This window comes from Pleurodeles waltl, chromosome 4_1, assembly GCF_031143425.1.
Source record: "Pleurodeles waltl isolate 20211129_DDA chromosome 4_1, aPleWal1.hap1.20221129, whole genome shotgun sequence".
Classification (NCBI taxonomy): Eukaryota; Metazoa; Chordata; class Amphibia; order Caudata; family Salamandridae; genus Pleurodeles; species Pleurodeles waltl.
Genome location: NC_090442.1, coordinates 841,604,255 through 841,624,842, shown reverse-complemented (window position 1 = coordinate 841,624,842; position 20,588 = coordinate 841,604,255). Strand labels below are relative to the sequence as shown.

The 20,588-nt window shown below is 45.4% G+C and overlaps 1 protein-coding gene across 1 annotated transcript in view; it reads left to right on the top strand.

The window, feature by feature from the left end:
* The first annotated feature begins 13,482 nt into the window (after positions 1-13,482).
* GAS2L3 (growth arrest specific 2 like 3) overlaps positions 13,483-20,588 on the top strand; it is a 189,164-nt gene continuing 182,058 nt past the window's right edge. The window contains exon 1 of the mRNA XM_069229601.1: positions 13,483-13,618. The gene's annotated coding sequence lies outside the window, so the exon portion shown is untranslated. The remainder of the gene's footprint in view (positions 13,619-20,588) is intronic.

Genomic DNA, 20,588 nt, shown 5'->3' with positions numbered 1-20,588 from the left:
CCCTAATACACCAGCCCTGATTTGGGAGAAGGGCAAGATTAGTGTGGTATAGTCTGGAAACTAGTTGCCCTCCCTCTGCATTATCAATCACTGCGGTTAATGGGATAAATTCTGTAGGGACGAATGGATAGGAGAGAATCTGAGCCCATAACGCACTGTGGACGTGGTGCAATACGAGATGGTCCATTCTGGCATCCATTGCAAAATGTACATCGTCTGCATGTGTAAGGACATGGCCATGCGGAAAAAGATCACCAAATGTGAATAATGCATGGCACGTTAGGGTGTTCTTAACAAGAGTCTCCAACATAGGTTGAAGTCACAGGTTATTTGTGATGGGTAGAGATGGAGAACAAAACAGGGTCCCAACTAGTACTCTGATGAGCTTCCGCCATGCCCAGCCGGTGGTAGAAAGTGTCTGGATGTCTGTGAAGTCCAAGGGGATCCCACGAGGTAGGAGGGTGCATAGCTGTGTTTCTTAACATTGTCCGGAACCGCAATTAAAAATGAAGAGTATGTTCAAAATCTTGTAAATAAATGAGAGTTACCTAAGAAGGTGTGGTGGTAAAGGCTGCTGTGCACCAGCATCCTCAAGATGATGGCTCAAGAGTAACATCAAAGCTCAGTGATTCTTAACCTGTGGAACACGGACCTCCAGGGGTCGGTGATGGCCATTCAGGGGTCCCAACTGTTTATAAAATGAAATAAAAATTAGATTAATTAAGGGCATAATAGATACATATAAAAAACGTTTAAAGTAATTTGAACGTTGATATCCTTAACTTGACTTGTGGAAGCAATGCAAGTGCATTAAAATTAAAATGTTCACATATTTTGTGCTTGTAAATTAAAAATAATATTCCATAATTTGTGTATGTGTTTACATATTTTTGTGTACGTTTTGAGGTCACAATCATGGAAATTCCTAGGTGGTATCCCTGGCTTCCAGTAGTGATTCACTGGGGGGTCCACAGAAGTCAAATGGTTGAAAATCGCTGCTCCAGCTGATTCAGAGACTAAAATGCTGTTTTCACTAAAACAGCTAATGTTGTTATGCATGTTAGAAGAACTGACTTATTTCCTGAACGAATACTAAAATACTTTTTTCGGTTGCAGGAGCATGCCTCCAGAACAATGAACTGTGCTGGGTCAAGCAGAAATGTAAATGTGACGCTAAACAGATGTGGAAAGACAGCACTAGGAGTGCAGTTGCACCAAGATTTCTACTCCCCAAACTCACCGGGTTCTATCATGGAGCAGCCCCTATTGCTAGGGACAGCATGATGTCCTGCAGCAATCCATTGGTATGCTACCTTCTTTTTTTTCCATAGCTCAGTTATTTCCACTTCTATGCCATCGGCTCGTCACATAATGTTGGAAAGAGTATTAAGACCACCCCACTGTTCACCCTCTTCCATAGAGCTCTTTTGTGCACCTTCAGATGGATTTCATCCTGATGCTGAGGTGTTGAAACTACTTATAAGTCTTATGAATATAGGACGGGGGAGGCTTATTCTTGTGCCTGTGCAGATGACATCACAGTAGCTAAGCAGTTACTCAGAGATTGTATCCCTAGGTTTGCTATACCGTATCTGATTGCAAGTGAACACGGAACACACCTTGGGCTTAATTAAGAGTTTGGCAGATGGGAAAGCCCGTCTCCCAAACTCCCGACAGGGTGGCCACCGCCTTCGCGGCGACCACCTCGCCGGAGTAATTAAGAGTTTCTTGCTGGGTCAGCGGGCAGAAACCTCTGTTTCTACCCACTGGCCTAGCAGGAAACGGGCTACAACATTGTCTCCGGCTTGCAAATAAGACAGTGAACACTACGACGGTGCTGGACATGAGGGCCCCTGCACAGCCCATGCCAAGTGCATGGCCAGTGCATGGTCCCCCTGTGGCCCTCTGCACCTGTTCTCCACCAGCCTTTTCATGGTGGTATTACCAACATGAAAAGGCTGGCGGAGAACAAGGATACAATCCGCCCCTGCCAGTCTGACCGGCAAGGAATTAATATGGTCGTCGGGCTGCCTCAACAGCAGTGGTCCTGACTGCCACCATGAGTGTGTCGGTCTGAAGACAGCCACACTCATAATGAAGCCCCTAGTGTCAACAAAAGTACAGTCAGTTTGCAAGAATTGAGGAATAGGCCAGTGTTTCCATTGTTCTTATCACCCAGCATCGGCTATTCCCTCCCAGAAGACAAAACTGAACTCATGAAATAGTCATGGGCAGATCCATGATGCTGCCTTCAAATTCCCCAGTCTTAGTCTAAGTTAGATCGACAGTTGAATGATGATGCATTCTTACAGTATTGTAGAAAGCATATACAATGTCTCTACAAGCAACGTTCTCAAGTTCAAGCTACCTTAACTATGTGTCCAACAGAGGCCTGCCACTGTCTCTAGCCCAGTGTCTGGGTGTATATATGCATGCTTCAGAGGAAGACCCATTGCAGCATTACTAGTGTGGATCCTACCAGGTGCTACTCATCACTAAAACAGGTGTTAATATAGTGGTAACACAACGTGGATCCAGTCATCTCACTGCAAGCAAGCTGCTCCTCCTAGATTTAACAGCATTTCTAATTCTGGACCTGACCCTGGCCCAGATCTGGACCGCCTGCTGGAAGTGTTTTTGCTGCTATCCTTCTACCTGCCAGTGGGACAAGTTCACTGTATCCACCATCTCTGCCTGTTCTATCACCACCATGCAATGCTGCCAATGCAGCATACACTTACCTATTGATGTAAAGTGTCCTATCAATTTGATTGTTTTTCTTATCAGTTATAATGAGTTGCAAGTAACAAAGAAACCTGAGGATCACCTAGGACCTTGTAAGTATATTTACAAGAAACACTGGTCCTACAGTTGAAAACAATACAATCAATACAAATGAACCAAATGGTTAGTTTGATCATTAGTTATAATAATTCATTTATAAATAACTTTTATAAAAAAATGTTTACTTTGTTATGGCACTGTGGGTGTCTAGTGAGAAATGTGCTTAGTGCTCCCACCAAAGTGATATACACATGTGAACAAATACAGTGATCAAAGTTGTGCATCTCAAAACAAGAACATATAATATAATCTATCTAGGGTCCGTAGGGGAGTCAATGATATTTTGATCCCTCAAGAAGATGGGTGCACCATCATGGAGACTCGTAAGATAAAGAGGAACGCAAAACAAGGAGAATGAGGGCTGAAAGAAAGAGTAATAGACATAGTACAGAAAGAACAGTGTTACAGTGTGAGGTGTAAGCCTTTAATAAGGGAGTGTATACTCGCAGAGTGAAGACTGAAAGCTTCTGTGGAGAAGAAAGGCAGCCGTCCCTGAAATAAGAGGTCTGAGTTAAAATATGTCTGGTAGGCTGCCCAAAAAAAAAAAATTGCAGAAGTGGGGAGAACAAGCTTTACCTAAATCCCGGTAGGTCAAATGAACAAGTAACAATATTATAACTGTGACATCTGTGCCACCGGTTATCAAAGAATCAGTATTATTTCCTTACCGTTATAATTTTTCTTCTGGAAAATCTGAAAGGTATGGCCTTTTACATTTTATATTTTTTTTATCCACACTTCTTCCCTCAAGGCACTTGTAGACCTTTTCCCTCCTTTCTTATAATTGTCTTTTTCAGCTACACTCCAGTGGGACAGACATCACAGTTACAATATTATTACCTGCTCATCAAACCTATTCCCACTCCAGTCTAAGCAACAATTGGGAAAGCGTAGGACATTGGATGGGTGAAATTCACTAATCCCACTTCAAACAGCGCAACAGTTAGGAAAGTGTTGGACTTCAATGGAGTAAAATTTGCTATTTCCTCTCCGGTCTGTGCAACAGCAGAGAAAGTGTTGGATTATGGATGGGTTTAGTATTCCCAATCCAAACAGTGCAACAGTAGGGAAAGTGTTGGACTTCATGGGGTAAAATTGACTATTAACACTCCAAACACTGCAACGGTTGGAAAGTGTTGAACTGTGATGAGGTTAATATTATTATTACTACTGCAATCAAAGCAAGTGTCAGTGAAGTACTTCACTTCAAACACAATACATATCTAAGTAAGCCTGTGAATGTAGAAAAAATATTAAACTCTTTATATAAAAATTATTAACTAACAAGAATATATATATATAGTATTAAAAAACGAAACACACCTTAAGACAGCCAGGGTCGCAGTGGCGGTCGGACCGCCACATTACAACCGTGGCGATAGCACCACGGTCGGACCGCCAGCACTGCCAGTTTTCCACCACAGGAACGACTGACGGTGCTGGCGGTCCTAATCCTAAACAGTGCCGCCCTGGGGATTACGACCCCCTTCTGCAACAGCTGTTACATGGCGGCAGCACAGCCATGTAACTGCTGGTGGGGATGGAGTGCAGGGGGCCCCCCTGACCTCCCATCGCGATGTTCACTATCTGCTTTGCAGACAGTGAACATCGCGATGGGTGCTGGTGCTCCTTATGCACTACAGCATTGCCATTGGCTCTATTATGAGCCGGGGTCGATGTTGTAGGCTGTTCCCCACTGGGCTAGTGGGCAGAAACGCTGACCCAGCAGGAAACTCTTAATGGGGACCACGGTAATGTGGACGTACTGGCGGCAACTTGACCATTGGGACTTTGGCGGACAGCCTTTTCCGTCCACTGAAGTCATAATCGACCCCTAAATCAATTTACATAATTTTAATTAAGTAACTTCCCATCCTACAAGCCCCTACCCCTACAAACCTAGCAGTCCATATATAAAACATAGCTACAAAAATAAGTATTCCATAATTTACATAATTAAAATCAATGAAATAATGTAACTGTTAATTATTTGTTAATTAATCAATGCTTAATTAACTTTGCACAATAGACCCCTACAAACCTAGCAGCCAGCAACTAAAATATAAGTAAAATAAGTACTAAATATTTAAAATTAGTTAAATAAATAATTAATTATTTGTTAATTAATACTTAATTACTTCTCACCCTAAACTCCTACAAATCTAGCAGCCCGTAACTAACATATAGGTGAAATAAATCAGTATCCCATAATTTACATAATAAAAAATAAATTAAATAATTATTTAACAGTTAATTATAAATTATTAATGAATTAATACTTGGTTAGCTTTCCAAACTACACCCCTGCAAACCTAACAGCCGCAAATAACATATGATGAAAATAAATCAGTATTACATCATTTACATAACTCATATCAATCATAAAGTTACATAAACTGTATTAAATAATTAATAGTTATCAAATTAACTTCCCACCCTATCCCCCTACAAACCCAACAACCTGTGAAAACACTATAAATTATTACTAATAATGCAATAAAAAATTATAATTCCCTCAAAATTACAAGTTTTATATTTGTTTAAATAATATCTATATAAACAATTGTAACACAAAATCAGTATATCAACTAAAACACATCAAAATAATTAAAACAACAACATTACTGAAACAATAATAAAAACATTGATATTCATTAAAATGTTATTACTTACCTCAAAAAACCCATGGTCTTGTCAACAATATTTGTGCATCATGATATTTGTGTATCACAATATTTAATTTCTGACATTTATGTCTCCCAATATTTTAAACTCGATATTTTGTCTAATCATCCCTTTGGTGATCAACCTGTACAGTGGAGTTGGGGTAGGAAGGCAAAGTCTACTACTGCTAGATTCTTGTCTGATTTAATTCCAATATATAAAGGCTGTTTTGGATGAAGTGAGAATAAATGCATATGTCTTTGAAGAGGTTGCTAATACCACTTCATTAGGTTTAGGAACATTGGTAGACCAACTAGATGCCCATGCTACGATGATGGTTCAGACTAGGATGGCTTTAGATTACATTTCAGCAGCCAAATGAACAGTGCTGCCATTGTAGATTTTGAAGGTTATACTCATCTTCCCATTATCTAACTTAGCATTCGTGAGTAAATCGACTACATTAGGGAGATAACTAAGAAGCCACATGAGTTAAAGAATGGGCTAGATATTAATCTCAGTGGCATCTGGACGTGCCCAAGGTGAATACTGGGGTCCTGGGAAATGAAACCATTTAAAATGATCATTGCAATCATATGAATATGTTTTTTATATATGTATTGATAAAATGACTAATATGCAGTTGCGGCTCGCTCCTATTTAAAGGGACGGGTGCAGCGCGGGGGAGAGAGTCTACTGCGCATGTGTGTTTGGCCGGCCCGAGACGGCCAGCCAAACACACATGCAGTCCGAGGGAAGTGCTCTGTGCACTCCCCTCCACGGCTGTCATTCCCAATGCCCCACCCCTTTCACCACGAACAGATAATAAACCTAGTTTACTATCCCTTCCTGTTGAAAGGGTTGCAGCTTCTGCTGCTGGCAGGGGGCCGACTCCCATCCGCCCTAATGGAGGGGTCGCCCCTGCTAATATGCATCATCCCACACATTTGTGGAAGTAAAGGCAATGCAACATTTTTCCACTTGTTAATTTTCAGGATAATGAAGAAAGTGATAATGAAGATGTGAAAGTAAAAGTATTGAGAATATTTGTGATTCAACTATTGAAAAGAAATATTGCCACTAGGAAAAAAAGGGAGAATTCAGAAAACATAATCATATATTCCTACTATTTTAAAGTTAATGATACCTGCACATGATTATTGATACGTGCACTAATATATTTTATAATCAAGCGTGGATGTTGTTTTCTTAATACTTTTAAGTGCCCTTCAGCCTCAACATGCTTGCTAAGCTTCCTGACCCTAGTTAGACTAGAAGCCATTTTTTTCAGGATAGTATATTTGCCCATTTCTTGCCTCTGATAGTAAAACATAGACACATATTCAGTATTCGTAACAAAAGGCATGATTTTAGAAAATGAGTGAAATTAGCTGTGTATCCATGTATTGTATTTTAGTCTCAAGGACGTCTCACATTTTCTCCATGAGAAAATCCTGACACCTGTTCATTAAATAGGTATTGCTGAAGTAACAAGGTTCTGTCATGTGTTTAGTCTCCAAAGATGTATATTAAAAAAACTGTTCGAAACTGAATGCATTTAGCATTACATGCTCCAACTTACCTTTCTGGGTGAGTGCACTGGTCTGTAGAAATGACAATTGTCCTCTCAATGTTCTCTCTGCTGCTTGCTATTTTTGCATTAAATGCATGACAGATGTTTGGCTTCCTGACATATTGTGTCTTATTTTAACACTTTGTGAGAGCTCAACAATAGTTCATATGAAGACTGAGTTTTCTCACCATCCATCAGCAAGTTATCCAAAATAATTAGCTGTCCATAAAACTAAAGATAATAATTGTTCCCATTTACATATCAAAATCATGTACCAAGTCATGCCACCTCCGTGCAACAGGTATTGACTATCCAGCCATTAATAAAAGAAATATATTGTGCAACACATTAATACTACATGATTTGGGCCCCTTTCCTTATTTTGGCTGCTGAATGGTCTCTCTCAGAACCTGAGCACAAGTGGTCACGTGGTGCAGTGAAACTAAATCTCAAAACACATAGGAGAGACATATAACACAAAACACAAAGGAGAAACATATAACAGAATATGCTATTAGTTCAATCAATCAATCAAAAACTTCATTCAGCTGCCATGCAACCATAAAAGTACAGGTTATCAATATTACATAAAACATCCTAAGTATAGCAGCAATAGTTCTTTGTACATCATCTGTCATAATATACAAATACAATCTAAAAAAAGGTTAAAACATGTATAAAATGAACCTTCTACAGTACATTATTCAGAACTTACATAAATACAGATAAAGAACAGCAACTTAAACAAAGTGCACTGAACGTCCAAAGCGTAAAGCAGCCCATTAAAAAGAACTCACATCAAACACATTTTGTCATCAGGAAGCTGCTTTAAAAAGAGTAACGACTGAGAGCCATGTGTTAAAATTCAACTTTTATTAAAAGGAATTAAAAGCATCTTTGCATATTTGTTACAAATGGGGTCTTTGGTTGGCAGTCAGGTTACCCCCTGTCCAAGAAAGGACCCTCACTCTAGTCAGGGTAAAGGAGAATCACACTCAGTTAACCCCCGCTAACCCCATTGGTAGCTTGGCACGAGCAGGCAGTCTTAACATCAGAAGCAATTTGTAAAGTATTTGTACCAACATACACAGTAACTCTGTGAAAACACTACAAAATGACACAACACAGGTTTAGAAAAATAGGTAATATTTATCTAAACAAAACAAGACCAAAACGATAAAAATCCCACATACACAAGTCAAGCTATGAATTTTCAAAGAATGAGTCTTAAATCCTTTAGAAAACAGTGAGAACATTGTTAGCGTACAAAAGTACCTGGGTAGCGTCAAAATAACACTGCATGGGCGAGTATGCGTCAAGAAAGGCCAGCGATGCGTCAATTTCTCACTCGCAAGCAAGATCGTGCGTCGTTACTCCTCCGGTCGGGTCGGCGTGCGTCGTTTCTTCTCTCCAGCAAGAGAGTGATGCTTCGATCTGGACAGGCACCTCGGGTCCGGGCAGGCATTGCATTGTTTTTCCGCGCCCAGCGATGTTGCGTTGAAAATCCAGTCGCACTGTATCACCAAACCACGCTGCGTGGGGTTAGCGTTGTTGTCAGCCTCCGATAGTAGATGTTGCGTGTCGTTTCTTCAGCCACGTTGCATCGACTTTCCAGCCATGATGCAGGTGGAGCGTTGATTTCAGCCGCGAAGCTGTCGGCACGTCATTTATCAGTCGCCTCATGGAAGGTGCGTTGAAAATTTCCCCGCACGGCAGTCTGTGCGTGAATTTTCAATCTTTGTCTGCCAGCTTCAACCGTTCAAGGGCCCAGGAACTGGATATGGCACCACTTGGCAGGGCAGGAGTCTCAGCAGAGAGTCCAGGTGCTGGCAGGGGAAGTCTTTGATGGCCCTGAGACTTCAACAACAGGAGGCAAGCTCAGTTCAAGCCCTCTGAGATTCTTCACAAGCAGGAATGCACAACAAATTCCAGTCTTTGTCCCCTTTCACAGGCAGAAGCAGCAACTGCAGTATAGCTCCACAAAGCACAGGCAGGGCAGCACTTCTCAGCTCTTCTCCTTGGCAGAGGTTCCTCTTGATTCCAGAAGTGATCTAATTTTCAGGGGTTTGGCTGCTCTGCTTATACTCCTTTCTGTCTTTGAAGTAGGCCTACTTCAAAGGAAAGTCTCTCTTGTTTGTGAGATCCTGCCTTGCCATGGCCAGGCCCCAGACACATACCACGGGGTTGGAGACTGCATTGTGTGAGGGGAGGCACAGCCCTTTCAGGTGTACTCCACTCCCTCCTAGCACAGATGGCTCATCAGGATATGCAGGCTACAGCCCAGCTCCCTTTGTGTCAGTCTAGAGAGAGGTGTAAACAGCCCAATTGTCAAACTAACCCAGACAAGGAATCCACCACAGGCAGAGTCACAGAATGGTTGAAGCAAGAAAATGCCTACTTTCTAAAAGTGACATTTTCAAACTATCAATCTAAAAACCAACTTCACTAAAAGATGTATTTTTAAATTGTGAGTTCAGAGACCCCAAACTTCACATGTCTATCTGCTCCCAAAGGGAATGTACGCGTTAATCATATTTAAAGGCTGCCCCCATGTTAACCTATGAGAGAGATAGGCCTTGCAACAGTGAAAACCGAATTTGGCAGTATTTCACTGTCAGGACATATAAAACACATTAGTATATGTCCTATCTTGAACATACACTACACCCTGGCCATTGGGCTACCTAGGACCTACCTTAGGGGTGTCTTACATGTAAGAAAAGGGAAGGTTTGGCCTGGCAAGTGGGTACACTTGCCAAGTCGAATTGGCAGTTTAAAACTGCACACACACACACACTGCAGTGGCAGGTCTGAGCCATGTTTACAGAGCTACTAATGTGGGTGGCACAACCAGTGCTGCAGGCCCACTAGTAGCATTTGATTTACAGGCCCTGGGCACTTCTAGTGCACTGTACTAGGGACTTACTAGTACATCAAATGTGCCAATCATGGAAAGCCAATTACACATACATCTTACATAGGAGCACTTGCACTTTAGCACTGGATAGCAGTGGTAAAATGCCTAGAGTAACAAAAACAGCAAAAACAGAGTCCAGCACACATCAAAAACCTGGGAAACAGAGGCAAAAAGTTAGGGGAGACCACACCAAGGATGCCAAGTCTAACAATATTTATGGTAAAATCTACAATACAAGGTAACATGTAGCATAGATTGTTTGGAGGTGTTATTACAAGGACATACAATGTTCTGAAAAAGCCAGGTGGAAACCATAATAAGTATTTTATTGTGTTAGCGCGAAAGTGAAACAATAAAGAGCATTCCCACCTTCCTCTCCCACTGTGTAAGTAGTTGCTAAGGGTATTTTCAGGATTCACTAACAAATAACTTGAAATAGATGATTTTAATGTATCTGTGCTTAACCTTTTTTTCCTGGGCATAAGTTAGCAATAAAGTTCGGACTTGCTTCCTGCTCACTGTAACATGTTTCAATGTTAGTGAATGCCTGTGGTAAACCAATAGCAACACAATATATATTTTTTTCTTTTTTACAAATGCTAGCCACGGTTTATTGAGGCCTCTGTCACATGCTAGGCAATCTTTAATTATATCCCTTGTTAGCGAGGCCTATTCATTTTTCCAGATCGAAAGCTATAGCATCAGGGGCAAATTTAGATGCTATTAATTGAACTCTCTTAGTACCTCAAGTCCATTTTATGTGAACAAACTATAAATACATTCAGCAAAATAATAATCTAGTTGTGTATGTGTGACTGACTTTCTCTATTAAAGGCATCTTGCATGTGAAAATTGCTATGTTTTATTCCAGTAAGTGTTCACTCTTCATGCACCTTAATGGGATCACTCTTTTAAATGCCTGGTGTTGCCCCCATTTTAGATTCAAGACGTTGACAGGTATGAGGTGTGTTCACTTGTTCGTTGTAATCTATAACCCCATCCATCAACGGTCTGAAGCTGCTGTGGTAACATAAGGGAGAACACGTTAAATAATTAAACATACATTAAGGCCCTCATTCTGACCTTGGCGGTCTTTTCGCGAGACCGCCGAGTTACCGCCGCGGTGAAGACCGCCGACCGCGGCGGTATGCCGCTGTGCGCATTCCGACCGCTGGGAGCGTTCCGCCGGGAAACCGCCAGCAGCCACACTGGCGGTCGGCGGAAAAGTGGAGACTGGTCAACCTCCACCGCCACGCCAGCAGAACACCGCCCACAGAATTACGACCCACATATCTGTGTGGCGGTCTTCTGTTGGCGGTGTTCTGTTGGCGGTCACCTCCCCATGGCTCCCGTCGCCTCCCGGAGGACCAACGCACAAGGTAAGTTGACCGTCCATGAGGGGAGGGGGAGGGGGGGTGTTGTGTGATGTGGGCGTGCATGGGGGTGTGCGTGTGAGTGTGTAGAGGGGGTGTGTGAGTGCGTGTATGCGGGCGGGGGGTGCTGCTGTGTCTATGGGTAATGTGTGCTGTTCGGCAGGTGCGCATGTCTGCATGTATGTGTGCGGGTATGTGTCCCCGTTGTGTATGTGTGTGTAGGGGGTGTGTATATGTGCATGTTGGGGGTGTGTGCATGTCGGGGTGCATGTATGTGCATGTCGGGGTGGGGAGGGGGTTCGTACCACCTCTGGGGGGTGGCAGGGGGGTGGAGGGTGTGGGGGGAGGACTCGGGTGGGTAGTGGGGGGTGGGGGAGACCCCTATCAGTGCCAGGGAAGGAATTCCCTGGCCCCGATAGTGCTTACCGCCATGGTTCACATGGCGGTTCCCGACCGCCAGAAACCGCGGCGGTAGGCAGGGTCATGATACCGTTGGCGGTCTTGGGACGACCGCCGGGCCGGAGTGCGCAAACTCCAGCCCGGCGGTCATGACCGCCGTGGCGGTCGGAGTGGGGAAGTGGCGGTCAATCGCGGCGGTGACCGCCGCTGTCAGAATGCCATTTTTCTGACCGCCGGTCTGTTCGCGGTCCGACCGCCGCCTCTCCGCCAACCGCCAAGGTCAGAATGAGGGCCTAAATGTTCGTGTCCATTTAAACAAAATAAAAGAGAATGCATCGTCATATATAGATACATGAAGTGCAGCTACAGGCATTTAGGGCCTGATTACAGCATTGGAGGAGGTGTTAATCCGTCCGAAATGTGACGGCTATACCACCAGCCGTATTACGAGTTCCATAGAATATAATGGACTCGTAATACGGCTGGTGGTATATCCGTCACTTTTGAGACGGATTAACACCTCCTCCAATGTTGTAATCAGGCGCTAAGTGTTTTAGTTCACGTCTGAATTTGGAGAGAAGATACACATTTTATTTACAACAGGGATGATGCGTTGATAACGGCCGTCATACATATATTTGTGAGTATTCTGTATGTCTCTAACAGGCACATACACAAAATTGATTTAAGGGAGGATTCTGTACAAGCCACATAGGTCTACTATATCCACTGATTTACAAGACGCCATTATGTGCACCACCCCATCCCTCCAGGTTTCTAATGAAAATAATGGCGAATTAATTCAATGTTCCACCCACCGTACCTTAATTAAAACTATCTTCCACTTTTTATTCGGTCTGTTTTCAAAAAACAAAAGGTAAACCGTGAAACTGACAGGAAATCCAATCCAAAAACATAGCAGTTTTCAGAAACACGGAACAGGAGAAACAAGCTCTATTCCAAATGTGCCTACCCCTTTGCTAAAAAAAACAAAAACCCAACAGCTGCATTACAGGCACCAATGTATGAGTAATAAACGGATGAATCACTTCCTAATCAAATGTTTCCACAGTTAAGAAAACGTTAGAAGCATGGAGAACGGCCCCGGGCCAGTAAAGAGCACAGCGAAGTATTTATTTCTGTGATTCTTTCAGCGCGTCCCAAATGACAGCGCATCTGTTTTATGCTAAACACGGTAAAAGGAGTAGAATGGCAGATGTAGTTAAAATTTGGCGGCCATCTTTGTAATGAGAATTACCGTTTAGAGGCAACAGGGAATAAGTGTGCCTACCCATAGTAGCAACATTATTTGTTATAGTATTATTTCTTTCTTTTTAGTGGAAATATAATGCTTGTACATACTGGAAAATAAGATGATTTCCTCTACACTATTGGTTCTAGATTTATGTGCTTGGTTTTTGCATATCGACGTATATGATTATTCAATCAGTGTAAGAAATTAAGCTGTGGAATGCTGTATCCCATCACAGGGCTTCTGCTGTTTCAGATCTGGTATGTTAACTCTGTGTAATGGCCGACAGGTAGATCCACACTCAAGCTGGGGCGGTGTGGCGACTGTCGTTTCAATCGTTGCTCAGTCCTCCAGTCCTCCAGGCAAAGCACGGCAGCTCCACCCACAGCGCCCTCCTGATTGGCTTTTTCGAACTTCGCTGAAGTGAGGAGCAAATGAGTGGATCCTGGGGATGAGCGGCGGGGCATCCGAAGAGTAGCTTAGGACATTCAAACAGCTGATCAGAGCCCGCATGGCAACATGTGAGGGCTGCATCTGGATGTATCACCCACCCTGGTGTTCTTGCGAGCAGAAGAGTAGCACGCAATAGCAAAACAGTAAGTACTCTGTGCTGCAAGCCTGTGCCTCTGGATCACTGCCGCGCACTCGGAAACCAGGGACATCTCTGACACTTATCAGTACGAACCAGCAGTCTGCATGCGTATCGCACTCAGTAGGGGATGAAACTTGCAGGAAGCTGAACAAGCAACAGCTCACAAGGGCAGTGATTTGGGCTGTTAGATTTTCGTCTTTTCATACACAGACTCTGTCATGGATCGGGTCCGTGCTTTTAATGGAGATACAGAAGTGTCGGTAGTCACTCTGGAGTACCTGCTTGCTTCTGAGAGCTGCCGGCACTATCCCATTAAATGAATTAGACCAGTGCTTAGAACAGCAAGTACTGGCCCTTTCAAATTAAAGAAGTACAGGTACTCAGTACCTGCCCGTTTAAATCACTGGATCGGGAGTTATGTGGAGGAGGTATAGAGCACAACTGGAATTGGGAGTACTTACCACAAGTCGGGGTGGGGCGGTAAGACAAGTTGTTTCATGAAAAACAGTCTTTTTGAAAAAGGTGGGCGTAGTCGATGTGGTATAAACTGTAGCTAGGGAGAGGCACTGCATTTAAACATAAGGGAGGGTCACGTGTAAACGGAGGCCTGGGGACTTAAGGGAAGTGTTGTGGGACATGGGAACTGAAGGCAGAGAAGAGCAGAGTATAGGGTCATCACCGTTTGACGCAGAGGTTGGTAACTAGAGCTGCACGAGGTGGTATATGCAAAGGAGAAAATGCACAGGGGGTTACATATGCCTTAAGTAAGATATTGTTGTAAACTGGGGTGTGCACTGGGAGCAATTTGCGAGAGATGTCTTGGGAAACAAATATGAACTTGGGTGGGCTGGGTGGGCGTTCAGAGACAGTAATGTGCCCTTTGGGGGATGATGGAGGGGCTGGTAATGGCAAACGCTGCAGGCGATGTTGTGCTTAGTGGAGGAGTGAGAGCCCTGCAGTCTACTATGTTAGTTGAGAGAAAGAGAAGCAAACATGAGGTGTCTCGGTAGAGAAATCTGCAGGCTGGATGTCCCCTGGGGCCGGAGCTGTTGCATGCAATGGTGTGTTTTAGGAGAAAGGTGCAGTGGGTGGACTGCAATGGGAGAGAAAACTTCAGGGGGTGTTGTGCCAAAGAGGAAGCAGCTAGAAAGGAAGAGAGGTTCCTTCGAGATTGACCCAGAAGAGTTGTGGACGTGTCCATGAGATACACTTCTGCAAGGTCGATGTGCTTTGCATGAGAGCTCCACGGGGAAGGCACTTTGGGAGCTAGATCTGAGTGGTGAGAGCTGCGTGTGCCCTAAGAACGAAAGACACAGGAGGCGAGGCATGTCATGGAAGAGAGATCTGCAGGGATCGGTGCTGCCTAAGAGGGGTCTGCGCTTGGAGATGCACCCTGAGTGGGAGAAACAAATCTTTAGGCTGTGAAATAACCTAGATAGATATCTAAAATGAGTGGGGTTCCTTCAAGAGAGATGCAAACAGTTACAAACAGTTGTGAAGCAGATATGTGGCTGAAAGGAGAGCCAAATAGGTTCTGAGCCTTAAGAGAGGTGCATGGCTGGTGTCTCTTGTGAGAGCTGCAGCTGTAATGTATTTTGAGACCGTTTTGAAACAGGTGGAATATGCCTTGAAAGGGACACCTGCATGGAGTGGCGCATACCGGTAAATACCTCATTGAGCTGCCTTTGGTGTCCGCACACTGTAGACCAGAGGTCTTCAATCTGTGGGGCGCGACCCCCGATGGGGGTGGTGTCCTGGGAAGGGGTGCTTGCGCATTGCCCAGCCTTACTGTCAGCACAAAAAGGATTTATGAAAAACTGTTCTCCTACTTTTTGAAAAACAACTTTCAGGGGACAGTTAATTCAGATATTGTAAATGCTTCAGCTGAAGTGTCATTCAGGGAGTGTCCTGCGCTGTGAAACTGAAGCCGGGCAGACAGATAAACAACTTCCTGCCAGGGTGCCTGCTGCCTGAAAGAAATCCAAATGTGCGCTAAGAGTTAGTCTGCAAATGTAAAAGGTAAGCTTCAAATGCAAAGGATGCTTGGGAGCCAGTACTGGCTTTATTTGATCTAATCTTTGTGATAACAAAGATTTATTCGTTTTGAGTGGTAGTGCCGTTAACAACTGAGCCGCGATGTGAGTGCTTTTAATTGTAATTATATCTACATAGCGCTTACTACCACAAGTAGGTGTTGGAGGGGGAGGTATGTAAAAAAAAAAAAATCATTACACAATCAGGGTATTGCTAAAATCTATATTTTGGAAGCACCATTTTATCGTAGGACTTTTAATACATTTTGTAGCAGTATATTTCATACTGTGTGTAATGCAAGTTTAAAATAATAACTTGCATATTCACGGGGCTTTCTGTCTCAGGTTGTGACCTCGTAGCACTATAAATACACAAGTCACTATTTTCCACTGCACCACCCAAGAATTATTTGTGTGGCTGTCTGGTTACACACAGACCACTGTAGTGCATTAACTAATACAGGTTTCATAACATACTATTGTGCATTTCCTAATGAGTAATAACTTTTTTAAATTTAAATTTCTTTTAAGCTGTGTGTTATTTTATACGTAGCTCACCAATGATGAGACCCCTAAACAAAATATTCTGTACGTTTTTTTTGTCCACACCTTTTACCCCGCCCCCACGCTCACTGACATCACCCCTATTGCATGCAGCATCTCAGTTCCCATATATATTTTTTTAATGCACTTTGACAGCTGATTGGCCTGACTGCCCATTCCTGTGTGGATGGTGGAAGGCTGACAAGAATAGGAGCAGTGCACTGCACACAGCACTGAAACCTCAGTGAGTACAGTTCACTCATCACAATATAGCTGGTACTGGTCGCACTGGTCTGAGGGCAGTCCGACCACAGCTGAGACTCACTCAGCCCGGGCGGCAAGGGCAGTTATGTTTCTTTTTTTGTGCTGCTGCCTGTGCCTCCAGTTTGGTGCATGCCTCATTGACAACGTGCAACCACTGACGTAGTTTTGGGCTACATTGAACCCTGTATATGTGTTTTTTTTTAATGTGAGTGGCACCTCACCTTTAAGTCGTGCAGACATGCACTGTCTTACAGTACTGTGCTCGATGCTGCCGCAGCTGCTCTCGGCCCAGACAGTGCCTGCCTCAGCAAAAGGCTGCACCCAGGCCAGATCTCCCTCCCAGGCAGCAGCAGAAAAAGAAAGTAGTATGTCACAGATGCACACATTAATTAAGCCTATAGTGCATGGGGGCACATCACAGGATATTATACCACTGGGTGGGGAAGCGCTATCACATGGTTCTCCATGTCCAGACTTTCAAGGCCCTCCAGCCCCCCACCCAAACATGACTGAAGTCAACAACAGGAGCAAACCAACATAACTAGGAGTCACCCACAAAACTTTGGTTTGCTAAAAACTGGCTGATATTATTTCTCTACAGTAAAAATGATTTGCTGTGGGAATTGGAGGTGTTTATGGTTGTCAATAATGATGAGTACCAGGTTCTAGAAAGTTTTGTCAGGAGGGGGTCCTTACACCTAAAAAAAAAATTGACAGGGGTCTCAGAATCAAAACGTTTGAAGACCTCTGCTGTAGACAGTTTTACAGTTGTGACATCAAACCTGAAGCTGTCTTCCCTGCCGCATAGAAGGCCCCCTAGAGTGCTGCTTTTGGCCACAGTAGGACAGTGTCTGGTGCGGTGCACAGCAGGGGTATTGTTGGTGATGTTTATTTATTCTTAATTATAAGGCATGTCAACTAGAAAAGTACACAGTAACGGCGAACATTCGCAAACCAATAGGCTTCGTAACAGTTGGGCACCTGTGTGCTTGGAGTACTCATTCAACCCACACTTTAGAAAGAAAACTAAATCAGAATCAATTGTGTGTGTGTCCTGTAATTTGTCTTAGTGTTTTTGTGCCGTTTTCTGTGCCTTTTTCAGGTTTTTTTTTTTCAGACTCTGTCTTGTGCCTTCCCTGTTTTGACTCTGTTTATTTGCCTTTTTTCTATTTCTGACCTTTTGCTGGTTTTCTTCCTTCTCCCGTTCCCGCTGCTGCGTTCCCTGTGGCCCTGCCCCCCTCGTGCCCCCATTTGCCATCGCCTCCCAGCTGCTCCTCCCTCCCACCTCCCCTTCTTAATGGAGACCGCTGTGCGGTGCTGAGAGGGACCCCTGACCTGCCTTAAGGCCAGGCGTCGCTCTACATGCTGAGGAGTTCCACCAGCCTGCCTCCGTGTCTCCGACCCCGCTCTCGCTGCACCCGCCTGCGCCTCATCCCTGGTGTCTAGTGGTTGCCTTAAGTATTGTGTGTTTGTCCTGTAATTTGTCTTAGTGTTTTTGTGCAGTTCTCTGTGCCTTTTTCAGTTTTTTTCAGACTCTGTCTTGTGCCTTCCCTGTTTTGACTCTGTTTTTTTTGCCTTTTTTTCTATTTCTGACCTTTTGACGGTTTTCTTCTTTCTCCCGTTCCTGCCGCTGCGTCCCCTGCAGCCCCACCCCCCTCACACCCCTTTTGCCACCGCCTCCCTTCCCACTTACCCGTCTTAATGGCGCCCGCTGTGCGGCGGCGCCGGAGGCTCGACAGAGGCAAACCCGTCTGCGCCCGCCCGCTCCCAGCGCCAGTCCCCCTGCCCCTTGCACCTCGCATGCTGCTAGATGCCGCTACACCGCAAAAGAACTCCTCGCACTCAACCCCGGCCGCCCCACCGCCTGCGTCCAGACCTCCCCTAGGCACACCCACTGACCCTTCTCATGCCAAACGTGCCACTTCACCTGCGTTCAAGCCACCAAGCACCACAACAACGCCACCCACCTCAACCACCTCAGCTGCATCCTCCTTAACACCCGCTCCGTCCACAAGTACGCCATCGAACTCTGGGACCTGCTCACATCAACATCCCCAGACATCGCCTTCCTCACCGAAACCTGGATGAACCCCTCATCGGAACCCGACATCGCCATAGCCATCCCTGAGGGCTACAAAATCACCCGAAGAGACCGCACCAACAAACCAGGAGGAGGATTCGCCATATTCCACAGAAGCTCCATCAGGATCTCAACCAACACTCACGACGCCCTAGATGCCTCTGAACACCTGCACTTCCAGATATACGTCAACGCCAACACCACCCTGAGAGGAACCCTCGTCTACAGACCCCTGGACCCCCGCCTGCAATTCTGCAACGCCATCGCCGACACAATCACACACAATCAGCGCCCTCGCCTCCACGGACGACATGCTCCTTGGCGACCTGAATTTTCACCTGGAGAACAACGGCAACAGCAACTCCTTAGCCCTACTGGACAACCTCGGCCTGAAGCAACTTGTCACCACGCCCACTCAATCAGCCAGCCACACAGTCGACGTCCTCATCTCCTCCAGCAGCCACGTCACCTTCACTCACACCACGGAACTCCACTGGACCGACCACCGTTGTGTTCATTTTCCTTCCAGAAACCCACCACCCACCACCAACAGCATCGGATCCCTCACCGCAAGTGGAACAAGATCTCCAAAGACCAATTGATCTCCAACCTCACCCACGCCCCACCACCCAACACCAGCGACCCAAACACCGCTGCCCTCAAACTCAAGCAGTGGCTCGACAACTGCGCCAACACCCTCACTCCACTCAGGAAAACCACCAACACCCGCGCCAACAAAAAAGCTCCCTGGTTCACCACAGACCTTCAGGCCTCCAAACGGGAATGCCGAGAAGATCTGGCGCCTAGAACAAACAGAAAGCAACCATGCTGCCTTCAAATTTGCCATCCGCAAACATCACCAGCTCATCCGGACCACCAAAAGAACAAAGAACGAATTGACAACAACGCACACAACAGCAAGGAGCTCTTCGGCATAATCAAGGAACTCACTAACCCCAAGTCCTGCTCTGCCGACCCCCCCTCCCCCCCCCACACACACACACACTCGCAAGACCTCTGCGACTCCCTCGCCACAGTTTTTCACCGCAAGATCACAGACATCCATGGCAGCTTTGCACCGCCGTCCCCCACCACCACCACCGCCAAGGACAATTCCAATGCACCCACCCACACCAACATCCTGAGTTCCTGGGCCCCCACCAACGACGAGGAAACCACCAAGACCATGAGCATCATCCACTCCGGCTCACCCGCCGACCCCTGCCCTCACCACGTATTCAATAAAGCCAGCCACATTATTGCTCCCCAGCTCCGGACCATCATCAACAGCTCCTTCGAGACCGCCATCTTCCCGGAGAGCTGGAAACACGCGGAAGTCATCGTCCTGCTCAAAAAGCCCAAAGCCGACCCCGAAGATCACAAAAACTACCGGCCCATCTCCCTACTCCCCTTCCCTGCGAAGGTCATCGAGAAGATAGTCAACAATCAACTATCTCGCTTATTGGAGGACAACAGCCTACTCAACATCTCCCAGTCTGGAGTCCGCAAGATCCACAGCACCGAGACCACCCTTATCACTTGCACCAACGACATCAGGAGCAGGCTCGACAAAGGTGAAACTGTTGCCCTCATCCTCCTTGACCTTTCCGCAGCCTTCAACACCGTCTGTCACCACACCCTTCGCACACGCCTCCACGACGCTGGAATCCGCCACAGAGGATTGGCTCACATCCTTCCTCTCTGGCAGAACCCAAAGAGTCCACCTACCCCCGTTCTTGTTAAAAGCCAACAAGACCATCTGCGGAGTCCCCCAGGGATCCTCACTCAGCCCCACCCTCTTCAATGCCTACATGGCACCACTCGCCAACATCGTCCGATCCCAAGGCCTCAATATCGTCTCCTACGCCAACGACACTCAGCTCATCCTCTCTCTCACGAAGGACCTCGCAACCGCTAAGACCAACCTCCACACCGGACTTCATGCCATTGCCAACTGGATGGAAGCAAGCCACCTCAAACTGAACTCGGAGAAGACCGAGATCATCATCTTCGGCTCCGACAGATCAGCATGGGACGACTCCTGGTGGCCTACC